This window comes from Hyperoodon ampullatus, assembly GCF_949752795.1.
Source record: "Hyperoodon ampullatus genome assembly, chromosome: 1".
Classification (NCBI taxonomy): domain Eukaryota; kingdom Metazoa; phylum Chordata; class Mammalia; order Artiodactyla; family Ziphiidae; genus Hyperoodon; species Hyperoodon ampullatus.
Window position 1 is genome coordinate 137,846,124 of NC_136914.1, and position 21,364 is coordinate 137,867,487.

The window sequence follows — 21,364 nt, forward strand, 5'->3', positions numbered from 1 at the left end:
GATATAATTAAGTGCAAAAGAGAAAAATAGAGTGGAAAAGAGAATGGGCAGTGTATATATTTTTAGAGGGAGTGCAGTTTTAGAAAGGGCCAGCAAGGATAACCGTTCTCAACTCTCCTGACCCTCTTTCTTTTCTTCCAAACAAGCCCTGGTTAAATCCAACTCCTCGCCCTCTCTTTACTTTCACCCATTCAGCTCAAGGTGGCCAGAGTAAAACACAGCCACGCTGCTGCTGTCACTCTAAATTCATAATTTCAAATGGGCCCTTATCCTGCCAGGCAATCAGTCTGTATACTCCTTGGTGACTGTTTCATTCCCTCATGTCTTTCCTCAAACCTTTTACATCTCCTCCCCTACCGCCACTTTCATGTGATAACTTCAGTTCCTACTTCACTGAGAAAAGAGAAGCGATCAGAAAAGAACTTCCACAGTTCCCATCATTGCACTTGTATTCCTATATGCATCTTTCCCCACATACCCTACTGTAACAATAGATAAACTGTCCCTGCTCCAGTATGAGGCCAGACTCTTCATTTATCTCATAGATTCCATCTCCGCTTTGCTATATTACCTCCTCGTCGGATTTGCAACTGAAAACAATTTTCCGTAAAAGTAGAACGCCTAACATAGCAACATGGAGTGGTTATCTGCCCTAAGAGAGCAATAAATAGAAAGAATCCACGGAATAACCAATCTAAAACAAAACAACCAACCTTCTAAGGAACATTCCTACTTAAATTAAATCTTAGTGTGTAGATTTATATAGACTTTCCACAGTGCTGGTGCCCTGGGTCAGATATGCTCAGCAGATTACACTAGGTAACAATGTCTTGCCCAGACTAGCCACACAGTTTATATCTTAATTCCAGGAGTACGCTTGAATCCAGTAAATCTAACTAGTTTTTTCAGTTTCAAAGCTTACCCCCTTTTCTGTCCAGCCTTAAAAAACCAAGTGTTGGTAAACAGCCTTCCAAATCCTAAACAAGTTAAAACTACCAAATTTCCAGTAATTTAGTGATTTTCTTTTACCTCTTAGATAAAAGGAAAAAATGGAAATAGAATATTTCCTCCAAAATCAAGAGAATAATACCATTACTTGATACCAAACATCAGTAGGAGATTGTTTTTCTAATATTATGCAGTATTCTTAAAAATAGCCATTTAACATCAGCATGAAAGTGAGCAAACGTCACCATGCCATCAGAGACACTATGTTCTAGTTGGGGAGTCAGACTATAAAGATGTATAATAACAGAGGTTTACTCTGCTACTTCATTTTTAACAATTTTATCTCTACTTTTAGTGAACTAATTATTTCTTTTACCACTTCTGTGAATTTGAATTTATACCAAACTCAATTTGTGTGTCATTACTACAAACTTACACTGTTATCAAAGCTTATTAAGTAGTTTCAGAATTAATATGAACTTTTCAAATCATCCATTTAGCACGTAACTGAAGGCATTATGTTCATTTTATTTCCAGTTTATACAGAATCCTAGAGGATTGTGTATGCCTTCCCAAAATAGTCTCCATCTTTTATACATAACTCTTAATTTGACTTTTAAATATTGAAAAATATAAGCTTAGAATCATGTATTTACCAATGGCCTTAAGCAAGGAACTACTGAAGTATCAGTTTTAAAGACCTAAAAATTTTCTCCTAAACATGAGTGACTGACTTAAGATCTTAGTGTAGGAGTCAGTTGGGTACATAAAAAGCTAACACAGTAGGTTCAAGTCCAAGGTCTGCACCACAAATGTGTGATTATCTATAAGTCAATTTTCTCAATTCTCAATTTTATCATCTATAAGAATAAAAACTACCTTAGTTTGCTAAGGTTATTTATGAAATGGTATAAATATCAAAGCATCTGGTAAACTGTAAAGCATCATGCAAATATATATATATATATATTATTATTAGAATTAGACATATTCTATACTCAGATTTTTTTGGTTTGTTTTTTAATTGCCTACTGTCCCCAAATTGCTAGTTCTTGACTCCCCTTAAGATATTTTCGACATCCTTTTCAATTCTTATCATGATCTTTTCCTTTCAGGTTTAAATGAACAGTGTTGTTACTGCTTTTCCTTCTGCTGTTCTAGTTCAGCGTAACACAATTTTTAATAAATTCACAATAACTATATAGCGAAAGAATCCTTCGTTGAATGCTCTTATTAAAGACAAGAAAAAAGAACTAGATTTTTCCAGCTATCACCTCTCCTTTTGTGGCAATGTGGTATGATCTTTCTTCCACTGTTTTTATTAAATTTAAAAGAGCCCGGGCTTCCCTGGTGGCGCAGTGGTTGAGAGTCCGCCTGCTGATGCAGGGGACACGGGTTCGTGCCCCTGTCCGGGAAGATCCCACATGCCGCTGAGCGGCTGGGCCCGTGAGCCACGGCCGCTGGGCCTGCACGTCCAGAGCCTGTGCTCCGCAATGGGAGAGACCACAGCAGTGAGAGGCCCGCATACCGCAAAAAAAAAAAAAAAAAAGAGCCCATGTCCTGTGACATTTTTGGTAGATTGAGGAAGATGACTTAAAATGGTTATCAAAAATAAGTAGGTCATTTATTACATGCTTTGAATGTTTAGATTTAGTTATATTTTTTTATTTTTTGGTTTGTTTTTTTTTTTTGCGGTACGCAGGCCTCTCACTGTTGTGGTCTCTCCCGTTGCAGAGCACAGGCTCCGGACGCGGAGGCTCAGTGGCCATGGCTCACGGGCCCAGCCGCTCCGCGGCATGTGGGATCTTCCCGGACCGGGGCACGAACCCGTGTCCCCTGCTTCAGCAGGCAGACTCTCAACCACTGCGCCACCAGGGAAGCCCTAGATTTAGTTATATTTTTTAGACATCTTTTTAAAAGGAATAATTATGCTTAAATAATTGCTTAATTAATAAATAAGCATAAATAATTATGCTTAAATAATTATGTTAAATATTTCTTCGTTATATAATTTTTATAAAATTATTAAAATGTGAGAAAATATTTTCTAAAATATATAAAACGTTTAATTGTATATATTTAGGATTTTGCATGGGAAAAATCCGGTTTTCATAAGGTATAGTTAACCTTTGCTTAATATGCGTTATGTGGTTGTTTAAGCCACGGGATTGAAAATGGAGATACATTCCAATATACTAAGAAAACTTTTGGCATGTCTCTACTACATCACTAAAATTGTGTTAGCATGCTCTGACAAAACTAAAATGTTGTATTTCAAAGTAGAAAATATTTTCACAAGATTTTGCATTAAGATTATTTCCTTTCATGAAAGGATTATATATTTAATAATGTTGAGAAACAATATAATATTTTTAGTACATAAGGAGGCAGCACGGTATTATAGATAAAGAGCACTATCTCAGGAGTCAGTCAAACCTGAATTTGAATCCCCCAAAAGCCCAACCCTATAAACCCCATGTGTTACTACAGGCTTTATTTATATGGTAACAAATTTAAGGTATTAACTTTAACTTTATGCCTGGCGTGTAAAATATTTAGGAAACAAACACTGGACTTAGGGAAAAAACTTTATAAATACTAAGAGATTGTTGTATTCAAAGTAAACCATGATATAATGCATGAGACCTGTGTATGAGAAGCATACATGCTTATTTTGTTTTTAATTGTACAAAAACATTACTAGTTCTAGAAAACACTAGATTTTATACAGGATTTTTATATATGAATTGTATCTCCTTCCTTTTTGGAGACATAAGTAACACTGAGGATCTATATGAAATCAAGTCAAAATTCTTTTTGCAATAAAAAAGTAGCTACTAAAGTATTTTCACTGACACATCTCTCCTATTGGTCACAATACAGAATTACATGGCAGCCACAATAAATTTATATTTTTTGAAGTAGAAATTAAAATTTATACTTATTCCAATGAAAAAAATATGAATATGATGATCTACGCTAGACATATTTATGACAGCATCCTTATTGGGCATTAGCAGTTTGATGTATGCTGTGTTGTACCAATAGTGCACCAGCAAACTGCTAGATGGTACTTCTCTGTCTCTGGGGAAGGATTCATTTGCTCTCCATAGAAATGGTTTTGTTTTTAGAATGATTCAATGATGCAATCCCAAGTCTTCAACCCAATTAGGTCTTTTATTAATAATAAATTGAAAAATAGACACAGAGCAATACATTAAAAATGCAAATGGCTAATATTATGCATTTGACTCTCCCAGTAAGGATTTCTCTGTATGTACCATGAATTTGTGCACTCTACCATTCATGTAAAAAGTGTTTAATAGCTATCAAAAATGAGCTTTTTCATGGTAGGTCCCAGCATCCTGCTTCCCAACGTATTATTATTATACCACATTAAGCATCAAAGCTTTCTTCCTGAAAATCTGCCCTTTAAAAACTTAGTGCTAGTCTGTCTCACCAAATCTTGAAAACACTTGGCTGTTTTTCTCTGTCATCTCTACTTCATAGCAATTAAATTCTTATAAATTGGCTGTTTTCTTGTTTACTGTGTGTCCACCTATTTACTACAGTTAGGAGTATATTAGAGACTAAATCAAATACTAAATACCAGGATAGCCACAAAACACTTAGGATGCTAGAGTCCTCTCTGGACTTGTTTTGCTGGCTTTGGAAACCTCTGCTCCTTCCGACAACTGACAATTAAATATGATTACCAGGTACCTGTGATTTCTTAAGATCTACCCATAAGCAAGTATAGCCATAGTTAAATGTAACACAAAATAATTAAGTAAAATAATTTTCCTATAGAAGGAAGTATTTTATCTTAGTATCAAAAAGCTTAAGGTAAGAAGCTTTTTAAAGATTTGAGCTCCTCTGTGGTATCTTCTTTCAGTTTGAAGTTTGTTTTAATTTGTAAAATTGTATTAATTCATCTCTAATTATTTCCTCTTAGTTACTCTTTTATCTTGAAATGTATACAACACAGAAAATTTTGAGCTTCCAAGAGGAAAGCATTTTAAAGCTTATATATTAACATATAACATCTATAAATGTAATATAGCTGTACTAATCTTACTTGAATGAGAAACTATTATTATTTTTATAGATTAAATTTTAAAACTTCTTATGGGAAAAAAATGAGATGAGATTTGCCCTACCAGATATCAAAATATAGAAAGCTGTATTGTGGTGTTGGCACAGGAATAGATAATTTGAACAGAACACGGAAAAACAAACCATGTAAAATTGGAAATTTTGTTCCTTATAATATGGCATTTCAAATCAATGGTGAAAAGATGATGTTGGAAAATTTTAACTCATTTAGTGCACTCTTTATTCACTATACAAAGTAAATTACAGATGGATTAAAAAGCTAAATTTAAAGTATTAAAAGAAATTAGATTAATTCTATTATCCTAGAATGGAAAAGTCTTTCTAATCAAAACACAAATCCAGAATGCAAAGATTGATTAATTTCACCATAAAAATTAAAATTCTGTATGAAGAAAGATGCTAAGCAAAGATAAAAGACAGGGGCTTCCCTGGTGGCACAGTGGTTGAGAATCTGCCTGCCAATGCAGGGGACACAGGTTCGAGCCCTGGTCTGGGAAGATCGCACATGCCGTGGAGCAACTGGGCCCGTGAGCCACAACTACTGAGCCTGTGCGTCTGGAGCCTGTGCTCCGCAACAAGAGAGGCCGCGATAGTGAGAGACCCACGCACTGCGATGAAGAGTGGCCCCTGCTTGCTGCAACTAGAGAAAGCCCTCGCACAGAAGCAAAGACCCAACACAGCCAAAAATAAATTAATAAGTTAATAAATTTAAAAAAAAGACAAATGACAAAAGATAAAACAAAAGATTAATATGCAGAATCCATGGAGTTCCATAATTAAGGAAAAGAGTAACAACCTAATAGGTGGACAAAGTATGTGAACAGGTAGCTCACAAAAGCAGACATACAAAGCTCCTTTAAACATATTAAACCAAATTCAGCCACACTATACACTAAAGAAATGCAAATTTAAACAATTTTGCCAAGCAATTTGGCAAAAATGTAAAAGATGGTTAACATGCAGCATCTGCAAATATATGAGGAAACAGGAACGGGGTATACAGTATTGGTGGAAATGTAAACTAGCAAATCCTTTGTATAAGGTAATGTAACAGTAGCTAAAAAAATTTAAACTATGCATATCCATTTGCAATACCTGGTATCAGAATCTGTCCTGCAGAAATGCTTGCATATGTGTAAACATGCAATAACATACTTGTCCCTGCCATCAGTCAGGCCTTTTCATATCTTTAACCATGGCTGTCAAAGTAGCCTGGATCATCCTGGTTTCCGCCATCATTTTTTTTTCCCACTCTATTCCATCTTTCACACTGCTCTCAGAATTACTTTCCTAAAAAGCAAATACAGTCCTGGCCCTGCCTACTTAAAAATTTCTACTTTACTATTGCCTATAGGTTTTTAACGATCTTTCCTCCCCCTATTATCAGCAATCTGCCTGTCCCTACTTCATGAAGGGCATGTTCCAGCCACACTGAACAGCCGCCCCAATAAACCAAACATTGGTAAGGGCCAGCCCTTTTACCACTCCTGGTCTCCACTCCATTCGCTTATCACATATTTACAGAGTGGTGGCGCTATTCTTTTTTTTTTTTTTTTTTTTTTTTAATTTATTTATTTTTTATTAGTTTCTGCTTTATAACAAAGTGAATCAGTCCTACATACACATCTGTTCCCACATCCCTTCCCTATTGCGTCTCCCTCCTTCCCACCCTCCCTATCCCACCCCTCCAGGCGGTCACAAAGCACCGAGCTGATCTCCCTGTGCTCTGCGGCTGCTTCCCACTATCTATCTACCTTACGTTTGGTAGTGTATATATGTCCATGCCTCTCTTTCGCTTTGTCACAGCTTACCCTTCACCCTCCCCATATCCTCAAGTCCGTTCTCAAGTAGGTCTGTGTCTTTATTCCCGTTTTACCCCTAGGTTCTTCATGACATTTTTTTTTTTTAATTCCATATATATGTGTTAGCATACGGTATTTGTCTTTCTCTTTCTGACTTACTTCACTCTGTATGACAGACTCTAGGTCTATCCACCTCATTACAAATAGCTCAGTTTCGTTCCTTTTTATGGCTGAGTAATATTCCATTGTATATATGTGCCACATCTTCTTTATCCATTCATCCGATGATGGACACTTAGGTTGTTTCCAGCTCCGGGCTATTGTGAATAGAGCTGCAATGAACATTTTGGTACATGTCTCTTTTTGAATTATGGTTTTCTCAGGGTATATGCCTAGTAGTGGGATTGCTGGGTCATATGGTAGTTCTATTTTTAGTTTTTTAAGGAACCTCCATACTGTTCTCCATAGTGGCTGTACCAATTCACATTCCCACCAGCAGTGCAAGAGTGTTCCCTTTTCTCCACACCCTCTCCAGCATTTATTGTTTCTAGATTTCTTGATGATGGCCATTCTGACTGGTGTGAGATGATATCTCATTGTAGTTTTGATTTGCATTTCTCTAATGATTAATGATGTTGAGCATTCTTTCATGTGTTTGTTGGCAGTCTGTATATCTTCTTTGGAGAAATGCCTATTTAAGTCTTCTGCCCATTTTTGGATTGGGTTGTTTGTTTTTTTGCTATTGAGCTGCATGAGCCGTTTATAAATTTTGGAGATTAATCCTTTGTCAGTTGCTTCATTTGCAAATATTTTCTCCCATTCTGAGGGTTGTCTTTTGGTCTTGTTTATGGTTTCCTTTGCTGTGCAAAAGCTTTGAAGTTTCATTAGGTCCCATTTGTTTATCTTTGTTTTTAGTTCCATTTCTCTAGGAGGTGGGTCCAAAAGGATCTTGCTGTGATTTATGTCATAGAGTGTTCTGCCTATGTTTTCCTCTAAGAGTTTGATAGTTTCTGGCCTTACATTTAGGTCTTTAATCCATTTTGAGCTTATTTTTGTGTATGGTGTTAGGGAATGATCTAATCTCATACTTTTACATGTCCCTGTCCAGTTTTCCCAGCACCACTTATTGAAGAGGCTGTCCTTTCTGGTGGCGCTATTCTTTAAGTACTAAGGATAACAGCAAAGCCCAAGTTCCCCCCACCTTTCTTTTTAAGATATTAGGGTATTGATGGGAAAGTGGGAAATTATTGAACAAATAAATATATACATATAAAATCAGATAATAAGTATCATGCAGAAAATTAAAATAAGCCAATGTGATAATGGATGGGTGGACACCTGAGACTGGTAGACGAGGAAGATCCTGTGAGGAAATGAACCTTAAGATCTAATGATGAAAAGGATCCTATCATTTATTTTTTTATTTTTTTTTTATGTTTTTTTTTTTGCGGTACGCAGGCCTCTTACTGTCGTGGCCTCTCCCATTGCGGAGCACAGGCTCCAGACGCGCAGGCTCAGCGGCCGTGGCTCACGGGCCCAGCCGCTCCGCAGCATGTGGGATCTTTCTGGACCAGGGCACGAACCCACGTCCCCTGCATCGGCAGGCGGACTCTCAACCACTGCGCCACCAGGGAAGCCCCGGATCCTATCATTTAAATGTCAGGGGAAAGAGCTGTTCAAGCAGAGAGAACAGCTAGTGCAATGACCCCAGGGCAGGAATACACTTGATGATTGAAGTAAAAGAAATAGTATGCTAAATGAAGGCAGTAGTGTAAGGTTTAGGCAATGTATTATATAAAGTAATGCCAGACACCACAGCAAACAATCTCAGGGGCTTAACACAACAAAGGTTTATTTCTTGCTCATATTACATGTCTAAGGTGGTTTGGCAGTAAGGCTCTGCTGGTAGAGGTTACATCATCTTGAACACATGGTCTTCTAAGATCTGCAGCAGGGACAGAGAGGAATGGAAGAACACTGGGTTTTAACTAACTCAGCTCTGAAGCGATGCACATCACTTCCTTTTACTTTCATTGGCCAAACTAGGCATATGGACCCAATCTAACTACATAGGAGCCTAGGAAATGTAAATGGAGCATGTGGCATGTTTGGTGAGCACTCGCTGCTGCAGACAGGGACCTGATCTTGTAGGGTTTCATTAGCCAGGCTAAAGAGTTTTAAGTGTGAATGAAGGCCAGTGGACAGTTTTGAAAGAAGTCACCTGATCTGATTTTTTTTTTTAAAGATCACTCTGTCTCCTGTGTGGAAAATGGAAGTGAGTAAAAAGCTGAGGAAGGACTTAGAAGGCAATCACAAGAGTGTTAATAAGAGATAGGGGTGGCTTAAACTAAGAAGAAAGAGAAAGGTGGATTCATTGGGAGTCTTTATTTTTAGAGGTAATAGAAGGTGCTGATGAATTGGATATAGAGTATGAAGGAAAAGAAAGGAATCAAGGTTGATTCTAGGGGTAATTGGTACATGCTATTTCTTTCTAGGGATGTTCTTTCCCAACTCCTCACCTGAAAAAATTTTCTTCCTTCCAGGTACCCAACTCAAATATCTTTTTTTCTATAAAGCATTCTTTATACCTCTGACATGCATCTTTCCTTTTCCTGTACTCCCATACCATTCTGCTCATTCTTCTTTATGACATTTACTGAACTGTAGCATAACTATCATTTATATCCATCTCGTCTACAAAACCATGAGCTAACATCTTGCCTGGCATATAGCTGTTCAATAAAATTGTATTGAATAAATGAATGAATGAATATACAAGGTGTAATATTTTCTTCTCTTGTCCAGTGACAGGACAATTCATATATATTTATATGAATTATACAGCATTCAAGCCTAAGGAATTCTCTTCAGTCTCTAAAACATTATTCTTGGCTGTATATCTGTAATGTTTGGCTGCCATAACTGCTTTTCTAAAATTTTTTTTTTAGTTTTTTTTTTTTTATTAAATTAACAGAATGAGAGGCAGCTGCAGGTACTGGCAGATCACAAAATGCGTAATTACTAAAAGTAACTGAAGCATATTACAGTATAATTCAACAGAAAAAAAAACATCTGGCACATGCTATGTTAATTTGTCATAAGAGAGTTTCAAAGAAAGCATTTTCTGCAGCTGGCAGATCCATCATTTCCCTGAAACGAATAGTATACCTTTTGTTTTTAATTGTCTCGTATAATATAGAATAGAGCCTTATGTGATTTAATCTTTAGTCATCACTAAAGGATTTCATGCGTTGAGGAAATTTTCCCTTACAGTGTATCCACCAAAATATACATGGCCCATCCTTAACTTGAACTGTGCGTCCATAATAACAAAATGATCTAAGCAATTACAGTAATTAATTATAATGCCTGAGATATTGGCCCAAATTTCAAACTCTTATCCCATGCCTTAAGGAACCATAACTTCTCTTATTTTATTTAAAGTATTTGTGGCATTTTCAAAGAGACTAGTGCATTGTAGGGAAAACTTTGCTCTTAACTTCATAACCGTACCTTTTCAGTTATATATATATACCAGTGATATTGAGAATTGAAGTATATTTAGAGTAGAAATTTTCTCTTTCAGCATGAGTTAGGATATCTATTTCTATGACAGAGACAAGCAGAAAAAGGCTAATTATTGTTATAAAACAGCTTCTAATGCTGACCTTTTTGAAACAATGTTTTTCCAGCTGTCTACTGAACGTTTCCATAGGTACCTCCCACTCAATATCTTCAAAACTGAGCTCATCATTTCACACCTGGCCCAAGCCTTTGTTTCATCCTGTATTTTCCATTCCCATGTGTTAATATCTACCCACTTGCTCAAGCAAAACTCTAGATGTCATCCTGAACTCCTCCTTTTCCTCACACCCCTAAATATCCAGTATTACTAATGCTACCTTCTAAATAACTCTTGAATCTGTCCATTTCCCTCCAATAGTTAGGCTATCAACATTGCTCACCTAGATTACTCCTAAAACCCCCTAATTTACTACAGTCATATTTACTTACTATTTTTCCTGCTGTAATCAGCAAGATTTTCTGATGTTCAAATCAATCATGTCACTTCTCTCCTTAAAATACTTCAGTGCTCCCCAGTGTACTGATGATAAAGGCTCAACTTCCTATCAAGACATATAAGATCCTTGTATTTCCTTGTATTACCTTATACATATAAAATCCAAGCTGTATTTCTTTGTGATTCCAGCTTTTTCCTCTCTCATCCCCACTCCCATATACTAGTAACACTCTGTTCCATTCATACTGAGCTTTCTTTCAGTTTCCTAAATTTATTATCCCTTCTTATTTCCTGGCCTTCACACATGGATTTGATTGTAACACTCTTCGTTACCCTGGTTTTGTCCATCTAACTTCTATTTATCTTTCATGTATCGGCTTACGAGCCTACTTCCTCTGGAGAGACAGCTCTAATCCCCTGATCCTCCATATGTGTTCCCATAGCACTGTGAATTTTTTATAGCATTTACTACCTGTATTATAAACCTCGTAGCTTTTCAGTATTTCTGGTAGTTCCTAAGTTTCACTGTGGTGGAGACTGGATCTTGTTCTTCCTTGTCTCCCTAGCACCTAGCAAAGGCACTCACTTCAGTATATATTGAACGAATGAACTTTGTAATTCCCTCAGTCTTATCCTAAGATTAAAATTATATGTTGTAAAGAAAATTCACACATTACTTTGAAACTTTGAGTTCATTCTTCAAGTAACTTAAAATAAGCTTTCTATAAATGATTTCTATAAATAGAGCTCCGTAGCACGTTGGTTTTTGTAGTAGTAGTCTCCTGAATTTATTACACAGTTTGATGGCTACTTTAAAGTGTAATCACTGAATTATCGAATTAGTTGTCATATGAGAGCAAGTAGATGAAAACTTTGAAAAAGCGAGATATAGGATATTAGAAATGTTCTTATTGAATGGACTAGTTAAGTGATTCTGTGGAATTAACTAAAATTTGTCTAGACTAAAAACCACCTTATGTGTGCCAGGCACTGTTCTAAGCCCTGTGAATGTAGCTTCTCTTTTAGAGCTTTCATTCCAGGGTGGGGAGAGAAATAATAAGAAGGTAAACTAACAAATAAACAAGATAATTCTATGTATTTTAAAAGGCATGAAGAAAACAGACGCGATGATGCAATAGTAACTCGGACAGGGTGGGAGCTGAAAGGGCTGGACTGTTTCTTAAAAAGTAGTCAGAAAAGGTGAGATTTAAACTGAGGCCCAAATGATAGAAAGAAATCAACTCTATGAAAAAGCCAGGAAAATATTCCAGGCAGATGAAAGAATAGCAAGTACGAAGGTGCAGTGTTAGGGAGTAGACCCATGTGATTAGAGTATAGTGAGTGAGGGTAGAGAATGCTGTCAGGTTGAGGAACTAGGCAAGAATCAGACCATGAGAATCTTGTAGGCTATTTTAAGTAAGCTGTTTGTACTTACTTTAACCAAGATATTTAAGTAAGTCTATTTTAAGTTAAAGTCCAAAGTGCAGCAGTAGGAAATCATTGGAGAATTTTAGACATTCCTAGGTCTTTAAAAGACCACTTTAGCTATTATGTGGAAAACAGACTAGAGAAGGGGCAAGAATGGAGTCAGGGAAACCAGATATTAGATTATGACAGTAAGTATTCTAGGCAATAGATGATAGTGGCTTAGAACAGAGTGTTGTGGGTGGAGATGGAGAGAAATGGGTGGTTATGAAGTATATTAGGGAGGTGTAGGGTAGAACTCACGATAAGCCAAATATAGGGGATGAGAAAATGGAAGGAATCTAAGATGACGTCTAAGCTTTGACTTGAGCATCTGGGTAGATGGTGATGATGCCCTTTACTGGGAGGGAGGAAACTTGGGAAGGTATGGATAAGAAGTAGTTGCCATTTTGGACAAGTTGCATTTGAATTGCTCATTTGTGTTCCCCTACAGTCATGGCCTAAATGAGATCACTTAGGGGGAATGTGCAGAAAGGGAAAGAACGAACCTGGGCCTGTGACCAAGGGTGCTTGAATATATCTAAAGCTGGCCTGTAACCTGTGATATTTTTAGTTAACTGAATAAGATTTGAAACCTTAGGATGAATTTCCTTTTTTAGTAGTCAGGTCTTTTGAAGCCACACACGAAGTCAAGGTCACAGTCTTTGCAATTACTGACCATTTTGCTGCATACTCAGAATTAAATTTTTTTCAGAGAATCTTCACTTTGCCTTTTAGATCTTGATATTATATAATGCCACAGATATGCTTTAATAACATCTCTTATAAATGATTGGGCTTAAGGTAAGAGGCAGTGTGATTTAGTTGAGAGAACATTTTTATTAAAAGACTGGGTATGGGGCTTCCCTGGTGGCGCAGTGGTTGAGAGTCCGCCTGCCGATGCAGGGGACACGGGTTCGTGCCCCAGTCCGGGAGGATCCCACATGCCACGGAGCGGCTGGGCCCGTGAGCCATGGCCGGTTGGCCTGCGCGTCCGGAGCCTGTGCTCCGCAACGGGAGAGGCCACAACAGTGAGAGGCCCACGTACCGCAAAAAAACAAACAAACAAACAGAAGACTGGGTATGAAGCCCATTTTTTCATTCAATCATTGCCTGACCTTAGGAACATTAAATAACCTTTCTGAGTCTTAATTTCTTTACCTATAAGATGAGAATAATAACTACTTTGCAATATCAAGGCAATAATAAGGTACAGTATTAATGTTCATGTGCAGTAGAAAATCCTCTTGGCTGATGTCCATTTCATCGTGGGCAACGTCAACCAGTCAAGTTTCTGTACAGAGCATGCTGACCAGGGCCTGAGACTTTCTCTGTGCCCTTACCTAGTCAGCTTAGACACTCTGCACTTGCTTTACTGTATCAGTGTGATTGTTCCCAAACCAGGTTATGCCAGTTATACCTGTTTTAGAAATACATAATTTAATTAAATAAACCAGTGATATGTGAGTACAAAAAGAAAGTTATTGTTTCTTTTTTTTTTTTTTTTTTTTTTTTTGCATTACGTGGGCTTCTCACTGCTGTGGCCTCTCCCGTTGCGGAGCACAGGCTCTGGACGCGCAGGCCCAGTAGCCATGGCTCACGGGCCTAGCCGCTCCGCGGCATGTGGGATCCTCCCAGACCGGGGCACGAACCCGCGTCCCCTGCATCGGCAGGCGGACTCTCAACCACTGCGCCACCAGGGAAGCCCTATTGTTTCTTTTTAAACTGAATTGTATGCTTTGGAGAATTTGCTGTTGAATTAAGTCTGGATAAGCAACTATAAAATAGAGGGAATACTGTAAAAATCTAGAATATTTCTGTATTTGGACTGCTTGCCAAGTGCCTTTAAATTCCTGTACCACCTTAATGAAAGCAAAAGTGGAAATAATTATAGATGATAACATTATGGATGTGGTTTGTGTAAGAAAGACATTCAACATTGAAACACTCCAATCAGTGTGCTCATACTTTAAAAGAAAAAATTCTTTAAAAACTTTGTATATTCCAGGCAAAAAGCTCAGACAAAATCCTTATCCTTCCTTAGGCCTCAGACCTCTTAAAAATCTGAGGAAATCTATAGACCTTCTTCCCAGACTAGGTAAACACACAAGATCTTGTATATAGTTCAGGGTATTTGTGAACGTACTACCTGAAGCCTGTCCGTGGACCACAGAGGAAGGGCTCTTGCGTTAGGTGCTCACCCTTCACCCACTTCCACCTCCAGCTGAAGAATTGGATGACTTCCCAATGTTGATTCTAATATTTTTTAATAGATACAGCATTAATTATTTTGTTTATAAATTATTTTATAAAATTTTACTTACACAGAAGGTAGTAAATCAATTATATTCTACAAATAATTTTAAAATTATATTTTGTAGGTATGACTAGAATTTTCTATCACATACACATGAATTAATATAAGTGAACTAAAAATATTTAGGACACTGATGGGCTAAGCAATTTCCAGTGATAGTATAAGGAATTCCTTGTTCTTCTATAGTTACATTGAAATCGGTAGAAGATAATTTTACCTTAAACCTTATGATATGTAATATGTCAGAAATTACAGAGAACTTGGGTACAGTTCCACTTAAATTCTGTAATTAGTATAAAGTGCTCTTTAACTGCCATAATGTCATATAGAAACTGGAAATGTCATCTATCTCTACCTTCTGGCAGGCTACACTTAAATCATTCCCGATTGGTAAGAATGTTTCTATTTTTAAAGATTTCCAGTGAAGAGATTATATAGCTTTACTTGGCAAGTGTTTGGGTGTAATACCACTGTGAAACTTTCTGGAAAGTCTTATTTTATGTTTATCCTAAATTACTAATGACATAGGGAACTCTCAATTATATTCTCTAATAAAGAGACATTTTCTCATAGATAATACAGAGTCAGGTCATCCTCCTGGGTCTTTCCGTTATCCCTGCAATGAAATATCCTGACAGAGAAATAAGGAGTTGCAAAGTACTGACAGGCAGGCTCTAGGAAAGCCTCGGGGGATAGAGTTGGTGAAATCACTTTTCTCTCCACCCTTTAATACATTCTAAACTTTCATTCAGGAGTGAGATTGAAGGAAATGCTTAACTGAAAAATTACCTTTTCTTAGGCACTTCAAATCCTTTGGAGAAAGTAGTAGACTATAAATAAATCTAAATAAATGTTTAAAAATTTTTATCTAAAGTCTGTTTTGTGGTAGATTCCTCAGTAACTGTTGAGCAAATAGGGAATAAAATTTTCTAACTGCTAGGTTTCCTAAACCTGCAAATATTTATTAAATCCCTATGTGTAAAGCCTTGTGGTGTATACTGTGGAAACTAAAAACAATCCCCTTTTTAAAAGTCTCCATTATACTTGGGGGCCTGTGAGTATGTGTGTGTGTGTATAAGTGTATATGTATATAAACACATTTATAAACCACTAATTAGAATTATAATACAGAATTGTTAAATGTCTTCTACATAAAATAAATAACGCTTTGATGTGAGAAGAGAACTGTCTGGATTAAAAGGAACTGGGAAGGAGGCATGGAAAGAAGAGGAACAAGGGTGGAATCTTAAAGAATGGGCAGGATTTTAACGGGAAATATTCAATAGAGGGTACAGAAAGTGATACAAAATGAGCCTAAAGATGATACATATATGATTTATTGGTGAGACAGTGAGAGCCTAACTGAAGTAGAAGGCTCCTATTGGAGATAAGGTTGAAAAGATAAATTACACAAAATTTTGGAGGAATTTGAATGCAGTCTCAGGAAATGGGACTGTTTTGTCTGGTAGCAGAGAGCCACTGGGAAATTATTGCTCAAGGAAACAAATTATTAAAGTGGTGCTTTAGAAAGAGAAATATGCTAGTGATGTGTTAGGGAAAACTACTCCATCAATTGAGCACTTCTATGTGCACTGGTGGATGCTTTACATACAGTTTTTCACTTGATGCTGAGAAGCCCGAGCAGTTGGCAACTGCAGTAAATCTAAAAATTAAGTTATAAGAACTTCAGTTGTGATGGTAACCCTGAGTAGTAATGAAGAATAGGGAATTCCCTGATTAAGGTTCTTCCCTGAAGAATAGGGAATTCAGTGGTTAAGACTTGGTGCTTTCACTGCCGTGGGCTGGGGTTCAATCCCTGGTGAGGAAACTAAGATCCTGCAAGCTGTGCAATGCAGCCAAAAAATATATATGTATACATATACACATATAAAGGAAATGAAAAATAGATGCAAAAAACACTGCAAAGGAAGAATCTATTTAAGGGCAAACTAGATGTTGCATTCAAGAGAAAGTGAGAAACAGAGTTGACTTTAACATTTTTAACCTAAGTAGTGAGGGCAGAGATGTCAGTATAAAAACTGAGTAGCAGGATGAGAAGTAGGTTTTATCTTAGGACTTCAAAAAAAACAGAGAGAGAAAAGTAGGTTTGCAAGGGGATGCAAAAAGTTTGATGTTAGTCGTGTTAAATTTGAATATAGGACTGAACCTTTAGGGAAGAAATCAGTAAGATATAACTTGTCAGGTTTCCAAGTAAATGTATAAATATTTCTATTCCTTCAGTGCCTAATACACACATTCACACACACATTCTCTTTCACTTATTCATCTAACAAACATTTAGCATTTGCCTGCCATGGTGCACAGTACAGGGGAGTGGTTAAGAGCACAGACTTTGGAACCAAAGAGTCCGGTTTTTCAATTCTGACTCTCCAATTGACAAGCTGTGTGAGTCTAGGCAAATTACTTAACTTTATTTTTAAATGCCTCTGTCTTTTAATTTTCTCATATGTAAAATTGGGGATCTCACGGGGTTATCATGAAAGCTAGAAAAGGTAGTTTACATAAAGCATCTAGAACAGTGCTGGGCACAGAGGAAGCACTGGGGGATTGTTTGCTGTTATTACTACCGTCACCAACATCTTCACTGTCTTGATGAATAGCAGTGTTGCTCGCTGTCCAATGGGGGTGACAGCGCTTGATACACGACAGAACAGATATTTACACAGAGAAAAAGTAACTTAGAGTTAATAATTTGTATCTTTGTGATCTTAAATTTTGTGGGAAATTATTACTATCTAATAGGAATTATTAAGAATTATTATTATTATTCAGATAAATTGTCATGGGTAAATGAATAGCTTAGGCATCAAATTATGCAGTAGGTGTTTTCTGAAAAGGTTTTGTATAAACTGAGTTTTGGCTAACTTTATAAATGCAATCATTGTATCATCTTCCTCTCCATAGTACTCAAAGGTTATTTCTCATCAGCACTAACGTGCATAACTTTTACCTTTAATTACATTCGGCCTAGAAGACTGGCCACGTTAGTCACTTTGCTTTTCTTTGTTATGTTATGTTGAGGAGCAGCAGTAATTTAAACTACACAAGATACTTTAAAGGAAGCACAGTCATTTATCCCGCATTATTATTACCACCAAAATGAAGCTGAGGTGAAACATTAGAGTTTGTCTGTCGCGCAATCAGTGATAGATACTCAAGCTTCTCCTACTCAGTGACATGTATAGATGAAGCCACTGAGTAGGAATAAGTTGTTTCCCCTTAGTCTGTAAGTTCTGTTGTGGCAACATCCATGTGTTTACCACCGCATGCCTTGCACTTGGCCATAAAGAATGTTCAGTAGATATTTCTGGAATTGATTTGTGGACATTATTTTTTGTTCTCTTCTATGTATTTATAACAAACTGCTTGCTGATTTTAACAACTATCCACTCAAATATAGGACACTAGAGGGACTTAACAGGTTTTTAGGTTCACTTGAAAAAAATTCAAGGCTCATAATTGGAAGTGTTATTGATTTACTTTAGAAGCAGAAGGTCAAAGGATAAAAACCAATCCTGGGGCTTCCCTGGTGGCGCAGTGGTTGAGAGTCCGCCTGCCAATGCAGGGGACGTGGGATCGTGCCCCGGTCTGGGAAGATCCCACATGCCGCGGAGCGGCTGGGCCCGTGAGCCATGGCCGTTGAGCCTGCGCGTCCGGAGCCTGTGCTCCGCAACGGGAGAGACCACAACAGTGAGAGGCCCACATACCGCAAAAAAAAAAAAAAAAAAACCTCCCATAGGTTTTGGATCATTGTGTTTTCATTGTCACTTGTTTCTAGGTACTTTTTGATTTCCTCTTTGATTTCTTCAGTGATCTCTTGGTTATTTAGTAGCATATTGTTTAGCCTCCATATATTTGTATTTTTTACAGTTTTTTTTCCCTGTAATTGATATTTAGTCTCATAGCATTGTGGTTGGAAAAGATACTTGATACAATTTCAATTTTCTTCAATTTTCCAAGGCTTGATTTGTGACCCAAGATATGATCTGTCCTGAAGAATGGTCCATGAGAACTTGAGAAGAAAGTGTGTTCTGTTGTTTTTGGATGGAATGTCCTATAAATATCAATTAAGTCCATCTTGTTTAATGTGTCATTTAAAGCTTTTGTTTCCTTATTGATTTTCATTTTGGTTGATCTGTCCATTGGTGAATGTGAAGTGTTAAAGTCCCCTACTATTATTGTGCTACTGTTGATTTCCCCTTTTATGGCTGTTAGCATTTGCCTTATGTATTGGGGTGCTCCTGTGTTGGGTACATGAATATTTATAATTGTTATATCTTCTTCTTGGATTGATCCCTTAGTCATTATGCAGGGTCCTTCTTTTTCTCTTGTGATAGTCTTTATTTTAAAGTCTTGTTTTGTCTGATATGAGGATTGCTACTGCAGCTTTCTTTTGATTTTCATTTGCATGGAATATCTTTTTCCATCCCCTACTTTCAGTCTCTATGTGTCCCTAGGTCTGAAGTGGGTCTCTTGTAGACAGCATATATACGGGTCTTGTTTTAGTATCCTTTCAGGCAGCCTGTGTCTTTTGATTGGAGCATTTAATCCATTTACATTTAAGGTAGTCCTCGATATGTATGTTCCCATTACCATTTTCTTAATTGTTTTGAGTTTGTTATTGTAGGTCTTTTCCTTGTCTTGTTTTTCCTGCCTAGAGAAGTTCCTTTAGCATTTGCTGTAAAGCTGGTTTGGTGGTGCTGAACTCTCTTAACTTTTGCTTGTCTGTAAAGGTTTTAATTTCTCCATCAAATCTGAATGAGATCCTTGCTGGGTAGAGTAATCTTGGTTGTAGGTTTTTCCCTTTTATCACTTTAAATATGTCCTGCACTCCCTTCTGGCATGTAGAGTTTCTGGTGAAAGATCAGCTGTTAACCTTACAGAGATTCCCTTGTATGTTATTTGTTGCTTTTCCCTTGCTTCTTTTAGTATTTTTTCTTTGTGTTTAATTTTTGATAGTTTGATTGTTATGTGTCTTCTTGTATTTCTCCTTGGATTTATCCTGTATGGGACTCTCTGTACTTCCTGGACTTGATTGACTATCTCCTTTTCCATGTTAGACAAGTTTTCAACTCTAATCTCTTCAAATATTTTCTCAGTCCCTTTCTTTTTCTCTTCTTCTTCTGGGACTCCTATAATTCTAATGTTGTTGCATTTAATGTTTTCCCAGAGGTCTCTGGGACTGTCCTCAATTCTTTTCATTCTTTATTCTGTACTCCGGTTGCTATTTCCACTATTTTGTCTCCCCCGTCACTTATCTGTTCTTCTGCCTCAGTTATTCTACTATTGAACCTTCTAGAGAATTTTTAATTTCATTTATTGTGTTGTTCATCATTGTTTGTTTGCTCTTTAGTTCTTATAGGTCCTTGTTAAACGTTTCCTGTGTTTTCTCCATTCTATTTCTAAGATTTTGGATCATCTTCACGACCATTACTCTGAATTCTTTTTCAGGTAGACTGCTTACTTTCTCTTCATTTGTTTAGTCTGGTGGGTTTTTAACTTGCTTCTTCATCTGCTGCATATTTCTCTGTCTTCTCATTTTGCTTAACTTACTGTGTTTTGGTTCTCCTTTTCACATGCTGCAGTTTTGTAGTTGCCATTGTTTTTGGTGTCTGCCCCCAGTTGGTACGGTTGGTTCATTGGTTTGTGTAGTCTTCCTGGTGGAGGGGACTGGTGCCTGTTTTCTGGTGGGTGGGGCTGGATCTTGTCTTTCTGGTGGGCAGTGCTGCATCTGGTGGTGTGTTTTGGGTGTCTGTGAACTTATGATTTTAGGCAGCCTCTCTGCCAATGGGTGTGATTGTGTTCCTGTCTTGCTAGTTGATTGGCATGGGGCATCCAGCACTGGAGCTTGCTGGTCGTTGGGTGGAGCTGGGTCTTAGTGTTGAGACAGAGATCTCTTGGAGAGCTCTTGCAGATTGATATTATGTGGGGCCAGGAGATCTCTGGTGGTCCAGTGTCCTGAACTCTGCTCTCCCACCTCAGAAGCTCAGGCCTCACACCAGGCCAGAGCACCAATACCCTGTCAGCCACACGGCTGCCACAGAAACAAATCTTCTCTCAAGATCCAACTCTTTTTGACAGATTTGTCAGTTCTCTAGATGAATTCATTTGTGAACTCCTGACGTTTCCGAGCCTGCTTGGTTTTGCCTGACAGGTAGCAACCAGAACGCTGAGTTGTCGAGGTTTGCAGCAAACAGAGGGCTTATTCAGTAAGCAGCCAAGTGACAGGAGAACTAGTCTCAGATTTGCCTCCCCGAAGACAAGGGGCTCAAGCTATTTTGGGAATAAAGAATAAAAAAGTACAGCAGTCTGAGGTGTGGTGAGTGTGAGGCATGCGGGGATTGGAAAAAGGTGCAGAAGTTGTCCTTCTGCACAGGCGTAACTAAGCTCGAGTGGTCTATTCTTGAGGGGCCCTCAATGCCCTCTTGCTGCAAATGCAAAACAGGCTTCCCAGGGGTAAAATACTTTGGTCCTTGCCAGCCAAGAGATGGCTTTTTATCATGCAGAATGTTTCCCTGTTGTTATTATTATTGCTGTCTTCTTTTTCGTTTAGCCGTTTGTTACAGGTTATGATAAAAGATACACATGAACATCCAATGGATGAGATGCATAGGGCCAGGCATGGGAGAGGGGCACGGAGCATCTTTACCCTCTCCAGGCCCAAAACTCTGCCCA

The 21,364-nt window shown here is 37.7% G+C and overlaps 1 protein-coding gene across 1 annotated transcript in view; it reads left to right on the forward strand.

The window, feature by feature from the left end:
* Positions 1-21,364, forward strand: part of SCLT1 (sodium channel and clathrin linker 1) — a gene marked incomplete at both ends in the record, with an annotated part of 272,227 nt that overhangs the window by 237,632 nt on the left and 13,231 nt on the right. The gene's annotated exons all lie outside the window — the stretch shown is intronic.